Below are 19,136 nucleotides of genomic sequence, written 5' to 3'. Positions count from 1 at the left end.
CCAGACCCATTAAAAGAAAAAAATTCACACAACTGACATTAATTAGAGATTCTCCTGAAAATTCCCTATAACAAATGATTGTTACTCCTACCCACAGTGTTTAAACTGTCTATTTCCTCACATCCTGCCAACATTAGATATTATTAGCATTTATTATTGCTGCCTATGCTAAACTAAGTAGAGAAAACCACTTAAACATTGTTTCAATCTGCAAAGATGTATAGGAAAATAAATATACACAATAATCATTTTGTTCCTTTCCTTCTTTAGGTTAAGACTAGTGCTACAAATCTTTGTTTGCAGTAAAGCCACATGACCTTAACAAGTCACTTAAATTCCGTGTCTCAAATTCCTTATCTCTAAAATAATGGTAATAATGCAGACTTTAAAGTGTTATAAAAAAAACATTCAGTGAAATAATATATGAAAAGTGCATAGCAAAATGCCATACATAAAGCCCACACCCATTAAATGATAGGTGTTCTCATTCCATTATTGTTATCTTCTATTCTATATATTATGCATGCATCCTAAATCACTTCAGTCGTGTCCAACTTTTGTAACCCTATGGACTGTAGACTGCCAGGCTCCTCTGTCCATGAGATCTCCAAGCAAGAATACTGAAAGTGGGTTGCCATGCCCACCTCCAGGGGATCTTTCTGACTCAGGGATCAAAACTGCTCCTCCTGCAGCTCCCATATTGCAGGCAGATACTTTACTGCTGAGCCACTGAAAAAGCCCCACTATGTATATATTATGAGACACATATTCAATTCGGTTCAGTTCAGTTCACTCAGTCATGTCCAACTCTTTGTGACCCCATGGACTGCAGGATGTCAGGCCTCCCTGTCCATCATGGGTTCACTCAAACTCATGTCCATTGAGTCAGTGATGTCATCCAACCATCTCATCCTCTGTCATCCCCTTCTCCTCTTGCCCTCAATCTTTCCCAGCATCAGGATCTTTTCAAATGAGTCAGTTCTTTGCATCAGTGGCAAAAGTATTGGAGTTTCAGTTTCAGCATCAGTCCTTCCAATGAATATTCAGGACTAATTTGATAATTCTTTTCATTGTTTTCATAGGTAAACTCACACTAGTCGGGCTTTCCATCGATATTGTTTATGTCAAAGTCACTGATGTCTTATAGGAAACTGAATCCTTTCTGCTCTTTTCTGATCTTATGTATGCTAGTGACCTCTTACCACATTACTTTACTCTTCTATCCTCTTACATCTTACTGTATTCTTTCCTCTGACCTCTCACCATGCTTGTGACTCTGTCTCTTTATGACCCTTTCTCCTCTATTGGACCTCTAAGTGTTAGAATGCTTCAAGGCTCTGTTTCAAGTCACCTTCTCATTATGCTCCTGAAGTAATATTTTGATCTGATCTCATACTGTTGGTGGCTTCCATCTAGTCAAGGCTATGGTTTTTCCTGTGTTCATGTATGGATGTGAGAGTTGGACTGTGAAGAAGGCTGAGCACTGAAGAATTGATGCTTTGGAACTGTGGTATTGGAGAAGACTCTTGAGAGTCCCTTGGACTGCAAGGAGATCCAACCAGTCCATTCTGAAGGAGATCAGCCCTGGGATTTCTTTGGAAGGAATGATGCTGAAGGTGAAACTCCAGTACTTTGGCCACCTCATGCAAAGAGTTGACTCATTGGAAAAGACTCTGATGCTGGGAGGGATTGAGGGAAGGAGGAGAGGGGATGACAGAGGATGAGATGGCTGGATGGCATCACGGACTCGATGGACGTGAGTCTGAGTGAACTGCGGGAGTTGGTGATGTGCCTGGAGCCAGCACGGAATATCCCACCCATGACAAGGTCATGCGAAGGAGACCTGATAAGCAAGGATTCAGGACTCGAAGGACTCCCTGGCCGACCCCACCCATGACAAGGTCATGCGGAAGAGACCTGACGAGCAAGGCATATCAGGGACTCCAGGGACCCCCTGGACCTGCTCGAGCATCTACCCCAAAACCAGAATCTATCTGTCTTACTATTTTGTACCTTTCACCAACTCTTCTGACATTAACAGGGGGCTATCCCTGACCACCGTTCTCTGGAAAAAGGTAACTTAGGGCTTTAATTAATAAGTCTCCTGGACATGATAGGAGTGTTTCAATTCATACCCCTCTGATGGCTTTCTAGCTTGCCTGACAGGTTTATCCAGACTCTTGCAGCTATGCTTGTGATTGTTCACAGCCTCCCAACTGTGAGAGGCATGGGAAGCCTAAAACATTCTAAAAATATAGAGCCTTTCCAAGAGTTAAAAACTATTAGAATAGTGCTGGTGTAGGATTTCACTATTAAGCCAATGTTTGCTGCCAAGTTCCCACATCCCTTATCCATTGTGCACCTGGGAGTGCATTAGTTAACATAGTTGGAATGTAAGAAAAACAAGCAGTAGCCTTAGCATTAGCAACATTAGACTTTGAGTTAATAAGTTCTTTCTTTGCTGTAACCCTCTGAATCTTTGCTCCATAAAAATGTAACTCTGTACTTTAAGGGTGATGCAGGCTAGGAATTTAAGAAGAAACACTTTAAGGGAAAACTATTGTTCTGGCTGACCAACCTTTATCAAAAAGAGGTCATAAAATATCAACAGGCCTCCAGGCCAGAAGATAATGTACATAAAATAAGACTCTTGCAGGAAGGAACCTGGTATCAATACAAGTTAATACTGATGGAATGTTGAGTTGACTGTACATTTTTCACTTTGCTCAATGTACAACTCAGGGTATAAAAGCTCCCTTTGAAAATAAAGTGACGGGCTTCACTCCCTGAAGCTTGGTCTTCCACGTCATTCATTCATTCACCAACGTTGTCCATCCTGAGGGTATCCCTGGACTCTGCTGAGGCTTGACGCCAACAGTGACGGACAGGGAGGCTTGGCGTGCTGCGATTCATGGGGTCTCAAAGAGTCAGACACGACTGAGCGACTGAACTGAACTGAACTGAAATACCCATGGCTCCAAAAACTCTGTCTTCTCTCTTGCACCCTAGTCATCAACTTTGTACCTGATAACTCTTCATGGATATCAAACAAATATTTCAGACCTAGCCAGAAAAAATCAGAACTCCTGACTAGCTTCCTGATTCCACCCCAATCCTGTCTAAATCCTATCCATTTCATAACCTAGTACTACAACTTTTAAAAATATGAATCAGATCTTGATTCATCCTTTCATAATATCTTTCATTGGATTCCTCTTGTACTAAAAAAAAAAAAAAGAATTCAAATCTGTTACCCCACTTTACAAAGGACATAGTGTGATTTGGCCCTTTTCTCTCTCTTTGAAATTATTTAATAATCCCCTTCTCTGGTCCTTTACACTTTAGCTACAATGACCTTCTTTGTAACTTCAAATCCAACATACTCCTAAATTTTTGTCACCTACTCAGAGAGATTGACTCTAATATAGTCACACAATCTTTGTAGTATGAGCCTCATTTTAGTCATTGGAATTATACATTGTTTTCTGAATTCCTTTTTATCTCCCCCAACTAGTGTAAGCTATATAAAAACAGAGATCTTCTTATCTCTGCTTACATCTCAAAGAGCAGAGGCTGGTATTCATAGGAATTTGCTAAATGTGTATGCAAATTTATTATCTCTTTTCATGACTGAAAAACTAAGACTTGAAGAGTGTAAAATATTTCTGGGGGAAAAAATAGGTGAGTGCAAAATATTTCTGGGGGAAAAAAAATAGGTGAGTAATCACTTTCCTTGAAACTTTGCATACATTCTTTAATTGCCTCTAAGTAAATTTGTCAATCAGTTAATGTTTATTCAGTAGCTAATTATGTGTTGTCTGGAAATAAAAAACAAAATATTAGACATCATCCCTAATATCAACACATTTTAAATTTAGATGAGAACAACTGTATACATAAAAAGTTAAATGCTAGGCAGCAAATATTAAGTGCTAAAGAATGACACAAATATGAATAAGGAGTATAGTTTAAAAAGACAGTTTAAATCTTAAACAGTTTTAAGATTCAAATGCATTTGCTTCACAGGCTAATAATTATTTTTGTTTTATTCTTTGGCAAAATTGAATTTTTTAAAAGATTTTGATGTCCAACTGAATATGTATCCTGGTAACAAAATTTTGCGAAGTTCTTAAAAAACTATTTCAGACAATTTGGGAAAAAAGAAAAACAAAAATGCTAATGATGCTCACTAAGAAAAGTAGTCATTTTTAGAAGAATTAATTGGGAGACAGGGAAAAGAAACCTGTGCTGTTTGGGGCATAAATTGACATACTTGTTTGTTCTGCCTCATATATATATTTGAGGAATTATTTTAAAGATAATAATGCATTTCATAGTTGTAATTTTGAAATGGTTAATTGCATGTTTCTAACTACAGCAATTTCTACCAAATATGTTTCCTTAAAAAAAAAGTGTTTTCCCTTAAGAATAGCTGTCTCTAAATCATGACTTTTGAGATTATTCTAAATAATGCAAATCAAAAAAATGATATGATTAAAAAAATCTTAGTGTGGGTAAGCTTATCAGAGTAGCTTGTTATTTGCTAGGAAGGTCTGAGGTAACATAAGGTTATCAAATGCCTAGAGAAAAAGATGGATTCTTTTACTAGGGAAAAGGTCACAGAAAAGGAAAATGTAAAAATAAAGGTTACCTACTTTACACTTTTGATAACAGTCTTACACCGATAGCAAATTTAAAAAAATTATTCTTAGAAGAAATGGCAAGGAGAGTTAAGTTTAAGTACAACCTATGAGCAAAAAACAACAGTCCTCAATTCTCCATGAAACAACTCAGCAGAAATGTAGTCTTGAAGTCATCCTGTATGGCCATATCACCATGGTAACCTCCAGCTCAGTCTGGATGATGTCTGCAGAGCATAAGAACATTCTTTTAAAAAGAGAAGAATGCATGTAGGTCACACACACACAAATACAATGTAGGAGAATAAAAGATTCATTTACAGAGAAGTGCAAGCTTCATTTCTTAGGCATGAAATGTTTGGACAGTAAAACTTTTTTGAATTTTTTATTATATGAGGCATGGAAAGATTTAACCCAAACAACTGAAGTTGGGAGCACTTCTGATAAGGCAAAAAGGAGACACCTATAAAATAAAATGTGAGTATTTGGGAGATATTTTTCCTAGCTACAGAATCCAGAAAATTATTTTCCACACTGAAAATCAGGGTGAGAGAAATCCCATTTCTCCTGTGGAGATACCTTTTTTGGAAGCCATATATCTCTGCTTCCAGGCATTACTGTGTAAGGCATTGTGCATTCAGTTGCTAAGTCATGTCTGACTCTTTGCAACCCCATGGACTGCAACATGCCAGGTCTCGCTGTCCTTTACTATTTCCTGGAGTTTGCTCAAATTCATGTCCATGGAGCCAGTGATCCTATCTAATCATCTCTTCTTCTGCAGCCCCCTTTAATGAAATATATTTGCACATAAGGAAACCTGCACTCCATTCACTGTTAATGATAATACATTTATCTATGTGATAAATAGACAAAAATAGTTAGAAATTATATCAGATACTTTTATATTGCTTATTATTTAATCCTCACTTTACATATATTCACTTTCTTAATTCTTCCATCAACCCTGTAGCAAAGGTGCTATTATTTTCCCTCTTTAGAGATGAAGAACTAAAAACACAAAAAATGTTAAATATTTTCTTAAAGCCACACAGCTATGACTGATCCAGAACTCACCAGAGTCAATTTGGCTCCAGACTCTATATTCTTAAACACTATGATGAGCCTATATTACTACACAGAATTCTTTTTTTTTTTTTCTTTAGGTACAAATGATAAAATGCCTCAGGTTTGCTCTGCTATTGTCTTAATTACCTATTGTTGCATTAAAAATAGCTTAAAGCAATAAATATTTATTATCTCAAAGTTTCTGTGAATCAGTAATTTGGGAGTAGTTGGGCTGAATGGTTCTGGCTGAGGTTTCTTCTGAGTTCGCAATTAAAATTTTTTTTAATTAAAGTATAATTGCTTTATAATGTTGTGTTAGTTTCTGCTGTACAAAAACATGAATCTGATCTATGTGTACATAAATCCTCTCCCTCTTGAGCCTCCCTCTCACTCACCCCCATTCTCCCCCTCTAGGTCATCACAGAGCACTGAGGTGAGCCTCTGAGCTATACAGCACCTTCCCACTAGCTGCCTATTTTACAAATGGTGGAATATATACGTCAATGTTATGCTTTCAATTCATCCCACTTTTGCCTTCCCCAACTCCATGTTCACAAGTCTATTTTCTATGTTTAAGTTTCTGTTCCTGCCCTGCAAGTAGGTTCATCAATACCATTTTTCTAGATTCCAATATATACAATATTTGTTTCTCTCTTTATGACTTACTTCACTCTATATGACAGACTCTAGGTTCATCCACATTACTCCAAATGACCCAATTTCATTCTTTTTAATGGCTAAGTAATATTCTATCACCCATGTCTGACTCTTTGTGACCCCATGGACTGTAGCCCACCAGGCTCCTCTGTCCATGGAGATTCTCCAAGGCAAGAATCCTGGAGTGGGTTGCATGTCCTCTTCCAGGGGGTCTTCCCAACCCAGGTATCCAACCCAGGTGTCCCACACTGCAGGTGGATTCTTTACTGTCTGAGCCACCAGGGAAGCCCATGAATACTGGAGTGGGTAGCCTATCCCTTTCCTGGGAGGGTTCTTCCTGACCCCGGAATTGAACCAGGGTCTCATGCATTGCAAGTGGATTCTTTATCAGCTAAGCTACCAAGGAAGCCCTATAGACATACCACATCTTCATCCACTCATCTGTTGATGAACATCTAGGCTGCTTCCACGTCCTGGCTATTGTAAATAGTGCTGCAATGAACATTCAGGTACTTGTGTGTTTTTGAATTATGGTATTCTCAGGGTAAATGCCCAGTAGTGGAATCCTGGGTCATGTGGTAGTTTTATTCCTAGTTTCTTAAGGAACCTCCATGCTGTTCTCCGTAGTGGTTGTATCAATTTATAGTCCCACCAACAGTGCAAGAGTTCCCTTTTCTCCATATCCTCTCCAGCATTTACTGTTTGTATATTTTTTGATGATGACCATTCTGACCAGTGTGAGGTGATACCTCATTGTAGTTTCGATTTGTATTTCTCAAATAATGAGTGATGTTGAGCATGTTTGCATATGTTTGTTGACCATCTATATGTCTTCTTTGGATAAATGTTTGTTTAGATCTTCCATCCAATTTTTTTTTGATTGGTTGTTTGTTTATTGTTTGTTTGTTTTGATATTGAGTTGCATTTAAAAAAGAAAGTGAAAGTCATTCAGTTGTGTCTGACTCTGCGACCCTATTGACTGTAGCCCGCCAGGCTCCTCTGTCCATAGAATTCCCCAGCAAGAGTATTGCACTGGGTTTCCATTTCCTTCTCCAGGGGATCTTCTCGACCCAGGGAGTGAACCTGGGGCTCCTGCACTGCAGGCAGACTCTTTACCGTTTGAGCCTTCAGGAAAGCCCTGAGTTTCATGAGCTGCTTGTATATTTTGGAGATTAATCCTTTATCGGTTGCTTATTTTGAAAATATTTTCTCCCATTCTGAGAGTTGCATTTTTGTAAAATCTTAATGAGGCTACAGCCACCTGAAGGCTTGGTTGGGACTAAAAATACTTGCTTCCAAAATGTCTCGTTCTCATGGCTGTTGGCAGAAGGTTTCGGTTCCTTACCACTTGGACTTCTGCATCTGGCAGTTTGGTTAGCCTTACCAAATGGCAGCTGACTTCTCCCAGAGTGAACATTTCCCTCAGAAGAGAGAGCAAAGCAGTAGCCAAATGGACACATAGCATCACTTCAGATATATTCCATTGATCACACAGAGTGCCATGTATTTATGAAAGCCATAGACAAAGATATAAGTATCAGGAGCAGGGGAATCACAGGAAACTCTCTGGGAAACTGCCAGTTATAGCTATAATTTGAATTCCTTTGATTAATGCAAAGCAGGGCCGCTACAAAAACAAGGCAAGTGAGGCATCTACAGGGTACAATTTAAGAAGGCACCCTTCTCAGAGTCCTGCCCTGCACTTGTGTGACTCAGAGATGGAGTACTTCTGTACGTTTTGCTCCCTAGGTGTCTTGCTTGCTTCACCTTTGTACCAGCCTTGGTACAAGGGATAAGCAATTTTCCATCTTTTAATTTACTAATACTACTTTTCCAATCATTTATAACTGTTGTTTTGCACCTTCAGGGGTTTCCCAGGTAAAATCCAAAACAGGTAGGGAGGGCACAGAGAGATGGAAGAACAAGACAGTCCCTCCAGATTGGTAGGTGGTGGGTTTAATAAGCAAGGGGACCTGAGGCTTGACTTGGGAGCTGAAGAATGAGTAGACCTCCACTCTGCCTGCCAGAATCTTAAAGTTTATACAGAAGTTTTAATGTGGTTCAGTCAGATATAGTAGCTACCTAGTCATGTGGTCTCAAGCACACATTCCTCTCTTAAGGCTGTGTTCTTGAAAACGGCTCCCATGGTGGGAATGGAGGGCAAGATGCACAGTCCAAGTGAGAGGAGGGGTGAGGAGCTTCTGGTTGCCCTTGTTCCACTCACAGGTCATCGTCTCCATGACCTCCTCCAATAATTACGAGATCAGAGTTACCTTCATTTATCTGTGTGTGTGCTCAGTTGCTCAGTCATGTCAAACTCTTTGTGACCCCATGGACTGTTCTGTCCATGGGATTTCCCAGGCAAGAATACTGGAGTGTGTTCCCATTCCCTTCTCCAGGGGAGTCTTCCTGACTCAGGGATCAAACCTGGTTCTCCTGCATTGGCACACACATTCTTCACCACTGCCCCACCTAGGAAGTCAAAGTGAAAATGTTAGTCGCTCAGTTGTGCTCTACTCTGTGACCCCACGGATTGTAGCCCGCCAGGTTCCTCTGTCCATAGGATTTCCCAGGCAAAAATACTGGCGTGAGTAGCCACTCCCTTCTCCAGGGGATCTTCCCGACCCAGGGGTCAAATCTGGCTCTCCTGCACTTCGTGCAGACTCTACCATCTGAACCACCAGTGATCTGGAGTGTTTATCTTAAATTTTGCTTCTCTTTAATTTTTATATTAAGATATTAAGCCTACTTGCATTCTTGTCATAGATTTTAGTGGTGCATTTTGCCTCTAACAAATAGTCATAGTTCTGTAATGTGTCTTTGAGGACTAGAGTAGAAATGCTTTGTGAAAAGTGGTCTTAACCTGGAGTCCTTTGGGCTTTCTCCATAAGCACTCTAATATTGTGATATTTGAGATATATTTATGCCATCTCCATTACAAATTACAGCATCATTTTTTCAGACTTTGCAGTATTTGCTCTTGCTTGTCCCACAAAACTGTCATCATTTTAAAATGCAAGAATGTGACCTTCATGTCTAATTGTAGTTCAGCAATAAGAACGAGAACTAAATTTCATTTTTTGAATGTAATTTTATTTCATTGAACTTTAAGGGAAAGGGATTCAACATAAAAAAAATGTATAATGTAAATAATAGTATAAGGTAGCAGCAACAACAAAAGAAATATTCTATCCCTACTCTTACATATAATATCATTTTTTTTAATTTTTTATTGCAAGATGTTTACTTTATGATATTGTGCAGGCTTCTGCCATACATCGACATGAGTCAGTCACAGGTAAACCTATGTCCGTTTCTTCTTGTACCCCCCTCCCACATTCCACCCTATCCCACACCTCTAGATTGTCACAGAGCAAATCCCCACTGGCTCTCTATTTTACATATGGTGATGTATTGTTTCCATGCCACTCTCTCAATCTGTCCCACCCTCCTCCTCCCCTACTGTCTCCACAAGTTTGTTCTCTATGTCTGCGTCTCCATTGCTGCCCTGCAAATGAGTTCATCACACTGTCTTTCTAGATTACACACACACGTGTTAATATGCAATATTTGTCTTTCTCTTTCTGACTTCCTTCACTCTGTGCAATAGGCTCTAGGTTCATCCACCTCATTAGGACTGATTCAAATATATTCTTTTTTTAAAGATGAGTAACATTCCATCGTCTATATGCATCACAATTTCTGTATCTATTCATCTGTCGATGGCCATCTAAGCTGCTTCCATGTCCTAGCTATTGTAAAAAGTGCTGCAACAAACATTATGGTACATTTGTCTCTTTTAATTATGGTATCCTCAGGGTATGTTTCACTTTCATGCACTGGAGAAGGAAATGGCAACCCACTCCAGTGTTCTTGCCTGGAGACTCCCAGGGACAGGGGAGCCTGGTGGGCTGCCGTCTATGGGGTCGCACAGAGTAGGACACGACTGAAGCGACTTAGCAGCAGCAGCAGCAGCGGCGGCAGAATATGTGCCCTGTATTGGGATTTCTTGGTCATATGGTGGCTCTATTCCTAGTTTTTTAAGGCATCTCCATATTGCCTTCCATAGTGGCTGTATCAATTTATATTCCCACCTACAGTACAAGAGGGTTCCCTTTTCTCCACACCCTCTCCAGCATTTATTGTTGGTAGATTTTTTAATGATGGGCATTCTGACTGGTGTGAGGTGATACCTCATTGTAGTTTTGATTTGCATTTCTCTGGTAATGAGCTATATTGAGCATCTTTTCATGTGTTGTTGGCCATCTGTATGTCTCCTTTGGAGAAATGTCCATTTGGTTTTCCACCCAATTTCTGATTGCATTGTTTTTCTGGTATTGAGCTGCATAAGTTGCTTGTATATTTTGTAGATTAATTTTTTGTCAGTTGATAAATGTCTTCCTCCTACTCATGGTCTAGTTGCATACATTAAATCCCAGTAAAGATATACTTGTTTTGTTTTTCACTTATATCCTAAATATTTATCTACATATTATTCACTAAACCTCTCTATATGTGCTATTGCTACACAATTCTTGTAGGTATCATTTCTATCTTATTTTTAAAAGCTTTATATTTCAGAAAATTTCAATCATATACAAATGTATAGGTGCTGATAGTTAAACCCTTTGTACCATAACCCAGCGATGACCATCATCAGTCACCTAATCAATCTAAATCAGAAACTGTTCAAACCTCACTTGATTAAATTAGATATTTAACCTGAAGCTTAAGTTTTTAAGGCATCTCTCAACGCCATGATAGACTTTCAATATTTTACTGGTACATATCAAGTAGTGTACATCACCTTGAAAAGATACTTTCCATGAACTGACTGAACTGACAGCAACAGAGACAAAATTAACCATACTTTGAGTCTTTGAGTTGGATTGCATTAAAAAATTCCAGGCTGTTATATATATATGTATATATATATATATGTTGATAGATGCAAAATTATAGTAGAAGAAATTGAAAGTCACCTCAAATTGAAAAGTAGCAAAACCTCAAGAATCATCAGTTAATTGTGACTTGTTTATCTTTTTCAATTGCTCAATCATTGTTTTAAAAAAGTAATTTTTAAAGAAAAAAATTGAGAAATGATAAATCTTGAGAAAAAAAAGAAAACACAAAATATATTTTGTTATCTGAGACCTGAGGAGAGGAGCTATTGACTGCTGAGTTCAATTAAGTTTCAGAGAAGAAAATCAGAATTAGCAAATCCTTAATAAGCCACTCTGGAAGGAAGTTAATTTTTGATTAAATAACATGATTATAGAATGAAGGAGCTTAATTCATAGGGAGATATTGGATGACATCCAAATATATTACTTATTTCTAAGAATTAAAGAACAACTTGAAATAACATAAAATGATCTTTTAAACAGTATTAAGGTAACAACTTGAAAACTGATAGCAGCTAATGACCTCTACTTAATACTTATATAATAAATACTAGTGTGGATTGGCAATGTAATTCACACTAATATATTATTAAACTTTTGTTTAAAATATGGCAAAAAAAAGTTTCTATTGCTGATTTGAACACACATAAAATAGGTAACGTGAAGCCCACACTCCAGAGAGTTGATAACAGTTGTTAAAAAAAAAAAACTGGACTAGATATCAAAAGACTTAGAATCTGGTTTTAACTCTTTCTTTAAATTATTATATATTTGTACCTCAAAATAGTTTAGATAAAAAGCATTAATCTGGACTAAGTTAAATAGATGATTAACCTAAAATTAAAAATAAGAAGATTCTCTAACATATGCAGTATAAAAGGATAATAATTAAATGTATTATAAATAATAGTTCTGTTTAAGGTTCTATTTTTAAATCAGAATTTATAGAAAAGCTTCACATGATCTGTCTGTGCTGAATTTATATTCAGACAGGAGGAAAACAAGTGTAACTTGCTATATGATAATGTTACTATATAATATCACCCAGACAGGCTTTCTTTCAAAGCATAAAAGTAAAAATACATACTAAATATAACATAGCCATTCTAGTATATATTACTAATTGTCAGATCTGTATTAACACTGCTTAATATACATTTTGTTATAAATCCAATTAATATTCTCCATTTGTTATCCAGTACTTACTGAGTTCAATTATTGACCTTTTGAGAAATGCTTATAACTGATCTGGATTATTTGATACACTCAGGGACAAGACTTATTTCATTACAGATTCTAAATAGGAAACAGAAAAGACTCTAGATCTCAAAGTACAGTCTCTGGTTCGGCAGTTCAGGAATCCTTATATGTTGATATTCTTGGATCCTTCTCCCACGCCTAATAAATCAGAAATTCTGGGAATGCAGCCAGATAATCTATGTTTTAACAAGTCCACCAGGTCATTCTGAGTCACACTAAAGTTTAAGAACCACTGATCAAGGTATTTTATGTGAAAGTAAGTGAAATACAGGTTAGATGCTTACAGAATCATTGAGAAGGCTGCAAGAGCAAGCTCTGAACAGGGTCTCCAGAAATAAAGAACAAAATAGAACTGACTCATTAGGGAATTACCACCTCTAGATCTAGTTGTGGAACAACTGATCTCAAGAGCATATACTGTAATTTCAGTGGGTACCAGGGTACTGCAAATTCAGAAGCCATTGTTACTACTTCCATCTATACACCTCTCAGTACCAGAAGCTGGAGCATGGAGCCAGAGACACAACTGCAGAACCACCTCACATCTCCAAGACTGTTGTCTCACGGAGTGACAGTCAAAGGGACAGGAAGATTGCCTCTGTTTCCCAAATCCCTTACCAGTGCACACAGCAATATTCCCTGTGCAACCCGAAACATGGCATTTGGGAGTAACTTAGTGCAGCATTGACATCAGTGGGCAACATAGTTCAATCACTACCTGGATGTGATCTATACTGTTCTGACATATGTAACTAGCACTATCATTTGGTTTCATCACTGTCTTAAAGCCTAATTTAAGAGCTACCAAGGAAACAAGGATTTAGAAGCGATTAGATATTTAAAAAGAATCACAACTAATTTGTTACATGTGTAGCTCAATCGGTAAAGAATCTGCCTGCAAGGCAGGAGACCAGGGTTCGATTCCTGGGTCAGGAAGATCCCCTGGAGGAAGAAATGGCAACCCACTCCAGTATTCTTGCCTGGAGAATTCCAATGGACAGAGGGGCCTGGCAGGCTAGAGTCGATGGGGTGGGTCGCAAGAGTTGTACACAGCTTAGCAACTAAACCACCACCATTATCATCATTCATGAATTTGTATAATTGTGTGTTCATTAGCTAAACTGATGACGTAAAACAATGCCCAGCTTAACCTTGGAAAAACATACCTAAGCAATTTACATAAAGATAACATATAGATTGCTGATTGATAAATAGCAATAACTTACATTTGTATGATATAGTGCCTTACTCTCTATACACTATAATTGAGTATAATGACACTGCAGAGTATAATATATGTATTTTATACAAAGAAACTGAGTCTCAAAATTATAAATTGCCACATGATCATAGCTGAATAATAGGTAAAAGAATCTATGTCTTCTAACTCCTAGGCCAGTGTTTCTTCTTACATACTTTATGCCCTGTCTCTATGTCCTCTGAGAATCCTCACAACATACAGTATGACAGAAAAAAATGGGTACTGAACCTGGGACAGGAAAACTGTGAGTGCAGGGCAAAAAGGATCAAAGCAGTGGCCTAGGATGGAGTTTTAAATAACAATCAAATCCAAATGAAACTATTGCAAATCTAATACAACTTTAGGTATATTTGTATGTAAATCAAGTTAGGCCTAGCTATGCTAAGATCACAAAGAACCTCAACATCTCAATGATTTAAAACTATACAGGTTTATTTCTTGCTCCACTGAAGGGTGCATGGGGAACCCTAATCTGGTGTATCTTCATCCAGGAACTCAAGCTAATGAAGTAGCCATTAACTGTGACACTGCAGATCAGCCAGACAGAGGAAGAAAACACTCTAGAGAGTCTCTTACTGGTATTTAAATGACACATGTCACTAGTTCACACCTCATTAACCAGGATACAGCACATGGTCTCACCCAGCTACCATGGAGCTAGGAAGTGCAATCCTATTACATGCTTGCAAAGTAGAAAAGGAACCATAAATACTTGGGAAATGGCATGAAAGTCTACCACAATGTCGAAGGCAAATTAATAAAGGGAGCTTTTTATCAAGAACTTGGAACTGAAGGTCAGAGACACCTAATTAAGGTAGATGAAGAAATGTTGATATTAACTTGGTATCTGTAAGCAACCATTTTTTCCATTATGGTCATGGAGAGGTAGGAGAAGCTGGTCTATGAATGAAGAAAGTAGGTGAAGCAGATATTAGAGCAAAACAGTAAAAAATAACAAATTATAAATGAGAGACCTGATGGCTTTCTCGATCTTGACTATAGGGAATTGAGAGCCATAGCTGTTCTTGAGTTCCACTGTATAACTCATTATCTATCATTAAGTTCCTGTTTTTCCAAAATTCATGCAAGTTGGTTTCTGTTTGCAATCCATAGATATTAATTAAGACAATAACACTAATTAATTCCATAGTATTGCTCTATCAAGTAAAATGCAATGTAGAGTCTAACACAATATACTAGTTTCTCACATCAGTGGACCTTACTTTATTTTCCCTGCAGACAACATACTGATATAGCAAATTATTTTGATTTGGAGACTGTATCACAATATTAAAGGAAGAAAGATAGCGGTATTAAGGAATTTGGATATTTTTCACAAAGTTGAAAAATTGAATCCCATTAATCTAAGTGGACTTCAATGCAAATAAATTGTAAGTTTATTAAAGATTTTTTGTCAAAACAGAAACAATGATAAAAGATTTTTAAATGAGCTGATAAAGTACCAAATGATAATCAACTCCCATCTAAAATTTAAAATATTAAAATTCATATAACCCAGAGAACAAATTATTAGACTGTATAATGATACTCAGAGAAATAGAAGAAAAAGCTTTAAAAACTGTTCAAATCAAGCAAACAAAATGTTAGAATTCAGAATGAAACATAAATTACTCTTAGCAGAGAAAGTAGAATATAAAAGAGAAAGTTCCTAAAGTTCTTAATATGATTCTTCCAGGGACATTTCATATCAGCTACACATATTCCTGAGTGCAGTTATGATTTCCCATATATTCTCAAGTTACAAAGTAACAATTGTGGGACACAACCCTATTTTTGTTAATCTTATAGGCAAGAAAATCATTTGATTCATATTGTGAAAAAATTAGACAATTGTGAACAAAAGCTGTCAGATAATCCAAACTGTCAGTTTAGTTTAAACATTTCTGAAAAGATGAAGTAATTTGACCAGAACTGCCAAAAATGTGCCAACTGCTTGAGCACATGCATGAATAAACAGGAAACAATATTTGGATCTACTGATGAAAGATAAAACTGCGTAATATATTTATACAATTTCATTCAGAAGTATTTTCTCTTAGTAGGATAGTCAACAGTTCTTTTAAATATAAAATATTGGAATCTATCTCTTCAAAAAATATATGATAAATAAGAGTATGATATCAATCACACAAAGGTTAAGTTCGATCTGAAGTAAAACACATATTGCCTATAATAAGAGTGTGATTTAATCAGTGTCTCTGCATAATCCCCCTAATTTTTAGCAGCAAGTCAAACTTGCCTGCAAATAATATTTTACCGTTTATTTCTTTTCTATTTGCATAGGTTATTTTTTTATATCATTCATATATCCTTTTTATCATTTTTTTCTTATCATTCATAATCTCTAGTCTCAAGTAGGTTAAAAAACCCTGACCAGCCATAAACATCGGCAGAGAAAGAACTTATGGTGAGTGGCTCTTTGCAACATGGTGGTATTGATTTATTTTAAAAATAATTGAGTGCCTGCTTGGTTCCAAATATTGTTTTAAATGCTTTGAATTCAGCTAGGAAGATGACAGGCAAGGCCTCTAGGAAATGTTAACAAGTAGTTAGAAAGATATTTTAAAACAGGCAAAAATCTGTGAATAAAAGTTAAATAGGGTAAAATGACAGCAATACAGTGCACCGATGTCCCTGCTCAGGACTCAAATTGAATATTACAATAGCCTCTTTTAACTTTACTTCATAACCTCAACATTACAGTATGTGTTTATCTGTAGCGTGTATACACAATAATAACTGCTCTTCCATGCAAAACCTTAGCTTAAAAATATATTTATTAACATCAGCTTGTTTTTTCCTGAAAGTGGAGCAACAGGAACTTTTTAATATACATTTTAAAGTGGAGAAAGTGAGCCTCTGGGACCTTAAATGTCTGGCCCAGATCTATGTGACACAGCTGGGCCTTGAACTGAAGTGCATTGAAGAAAATTCTTTTGCAGTTCTTTGCTATATCAGGCACGTGATGGATATTATAACCATGAATATGACATATCCCTGACTTGATCATTTTATCCAGGATAAGTTTCCCTGTTCTTAATCCCTGAGCAGAAGCAATCATATTCCTTCTAAAATTAACCTTGAAAAAAAGCCCAACTCATGGAAAACACATGTTCCTCTGAAATAAGTTAGAGGCTTAATGTCAGTCATGCTTCCTTCTGGTAGATGAGTGTCTCACCTCCAAAAGCCATCAGAGATTGCATGCAAAATATTCAGGTTTTCTATCTTAACATTTAACCTTCCCCTTTTAAATTTATAGATATCACCATAGATAAATGGAAGAACCAGGGAGCAAGCTGGAGAGAGAAATAAGCGAAGACTTCCTTGTTTTCCCGACCTGTGACTGACAGACTTGCACTGCAGGACTGAGGTGCGGGTTCCCACAGCCCAGTGGTCAGCAGCAGAGTTGCACTCAGCATCCTGCGCAGGGGCGGGGAACTGGCTCTTCTTATCACCTTCAGTATGATTTGATACAAACAACTACTCGGGATCATTGACATCCTAAATGACCTTTGGAGAAATGGACTTAAAAAGCTATTTGAGAGGCCATCCAATAGATTTCCCCAGGGGTACACTAGTAGATTTCCAAAGTGACAAAACAGGTTGCTAAATTCCTGGAGATATCATCTTTTGAATGAGATGGAAGTATTCATGTTGGTGCTGAAAGGCCCAATATTGGCCAATGTCCACAGGAAAGAAAAATTAGCAAATTTTAAAAAAAATGCTTTCATTTATGCCTCAAATCATATAGGTAAGATTTGCAAATCAAGTCTTCCTTGCCTCAAAGAATTGACACTATTAATAAGCATGAAAGTATCTTTTTAAAGTATATTTGACTTTATTGTACTCTATATCTGGGAAATATTTTCCATATATTAATGTATCACTTCTCAAAACATTACAAATTACATAAAACAACATTTAAACATTAGAATTAAAATAGCAAAAGGGGAATAATTCACTATTTTTAAATTTAACTCTCTATCTTTATCCTCCTCTTAGAATTACCTAATGGATATGGTCAATTACCTTGGAGAATACACTTCAATATAGTTGTTTTTTTATTTTTTTTGCACTAGAACCTGGTTGTTGGAGGAGGTCTTTGAGTATGTGATCAATACTTGAACCTAAGCTGGCCCTTGGCAATCATAGTCTCCTCACTCTCTTCTCTGTTGTTAAAAATGGATATTCCACACACCCTTCCCAGAGTGGGAGGAGTTTTGAAGTGTGATGTCTTGAGAGCAATGTGTTGTGACCATCTCAGTCATGTACCTGACTGAATCCAGGCAAGGCTTCCATAAAATATTTTAAAATTCTGGTGTGTGGGTGTGGAGACCTACTCATCTTGCAGACACCCAAGACAAGCCTTATGTGTAACTTCCCTTTCTTATTAAAACTGCTGCCTACCAACTTCTGCTGCTGCTGCTGCTAAGTTGCTTCAGTCGTATCCGACTCTGTGCGATCCCATAGACAGCAGCCCAACAGGCTCCCCCGTCCCTGGGATTCTCCAGGCAAGAACACTGGAGTGTGTTGCCATTTCCTTCTCCAATGCATGAAAGTGAAAAGTGAAAGTGAAGAAGCCGCTCAGTCGTGTCTGACTCTTAGTGACCACATGGACTGCAGCCTACCAGGCTTCTCTGTCCATGGGATTTTCCAGGCAAGAGTACTGGAGTGGGGTGCCATTGCTCATCTATGGATGGATGGGTAATGATGTGGTAAATATATACATATACAATGGAATACTATCAGTCATAAAAAGGTGAAATCTTGCCATTTGCAACAATACAGATGGACTTCAAGGGTACTCTGCTAAGTGAAGTAAGTTAGATGGAGAAAGACAAATACCATATGATTTTACTCACATGTAGAATGTAAAAAACAAGAAAAAAATTAATAAACCAAACAAAAACAAACACAGATACAGAAAACAGAGTAGTGGTTGCCAGCGGGGAAGAGAGTGGAGGGCAAAAATAGGTGAGGGGTCACCTATGTGGTGACAGATGGAAACTAAATGTTTGGTGATGAGCATGCAGTGGTGTGCACAGAAGTGTATACAGTGGTGTGCACAGAAGTGTATGCAGTGGTGTGTATAGAAGTGTATGCAGTGATGTGCACAGAAGTATATGCAGTGGTGTGCACAGAAGTGTATGCAGTGGTGTGTACAGAAGTGTATGCAGTGGTGTGCACAGAATTGTATGCAGTGGTGTCCACAGAAGTGTATGCAGTGGTGTGTACAGAAGTGCATGCACTGGTGTGTACAGAAGTGCATGCAGTGGTGTGTACAGAAGTGTATGCAGTGGTGTGCACAGAAGTGTATGCAGTGGTGTG

The sequence above is a fragment of the Oryx dammah genome, unplaced genomic scaffold (genome assembly GCF_014754425.2).
Source record: "Oryx dammah isolate SB20612 unplaced genomic scaffold, SCBI_Odam_1.1 HiC_scaffold_29, whole genome shotgun sequence".
NCBI lineage: Eukaryota > Metazoa > Chordata > Mammalia > Artiodactyla > Bovidae > Oryx > Oryx dammah.
This window is presented reverse-complemented; position numbering follows the sequence as displayed.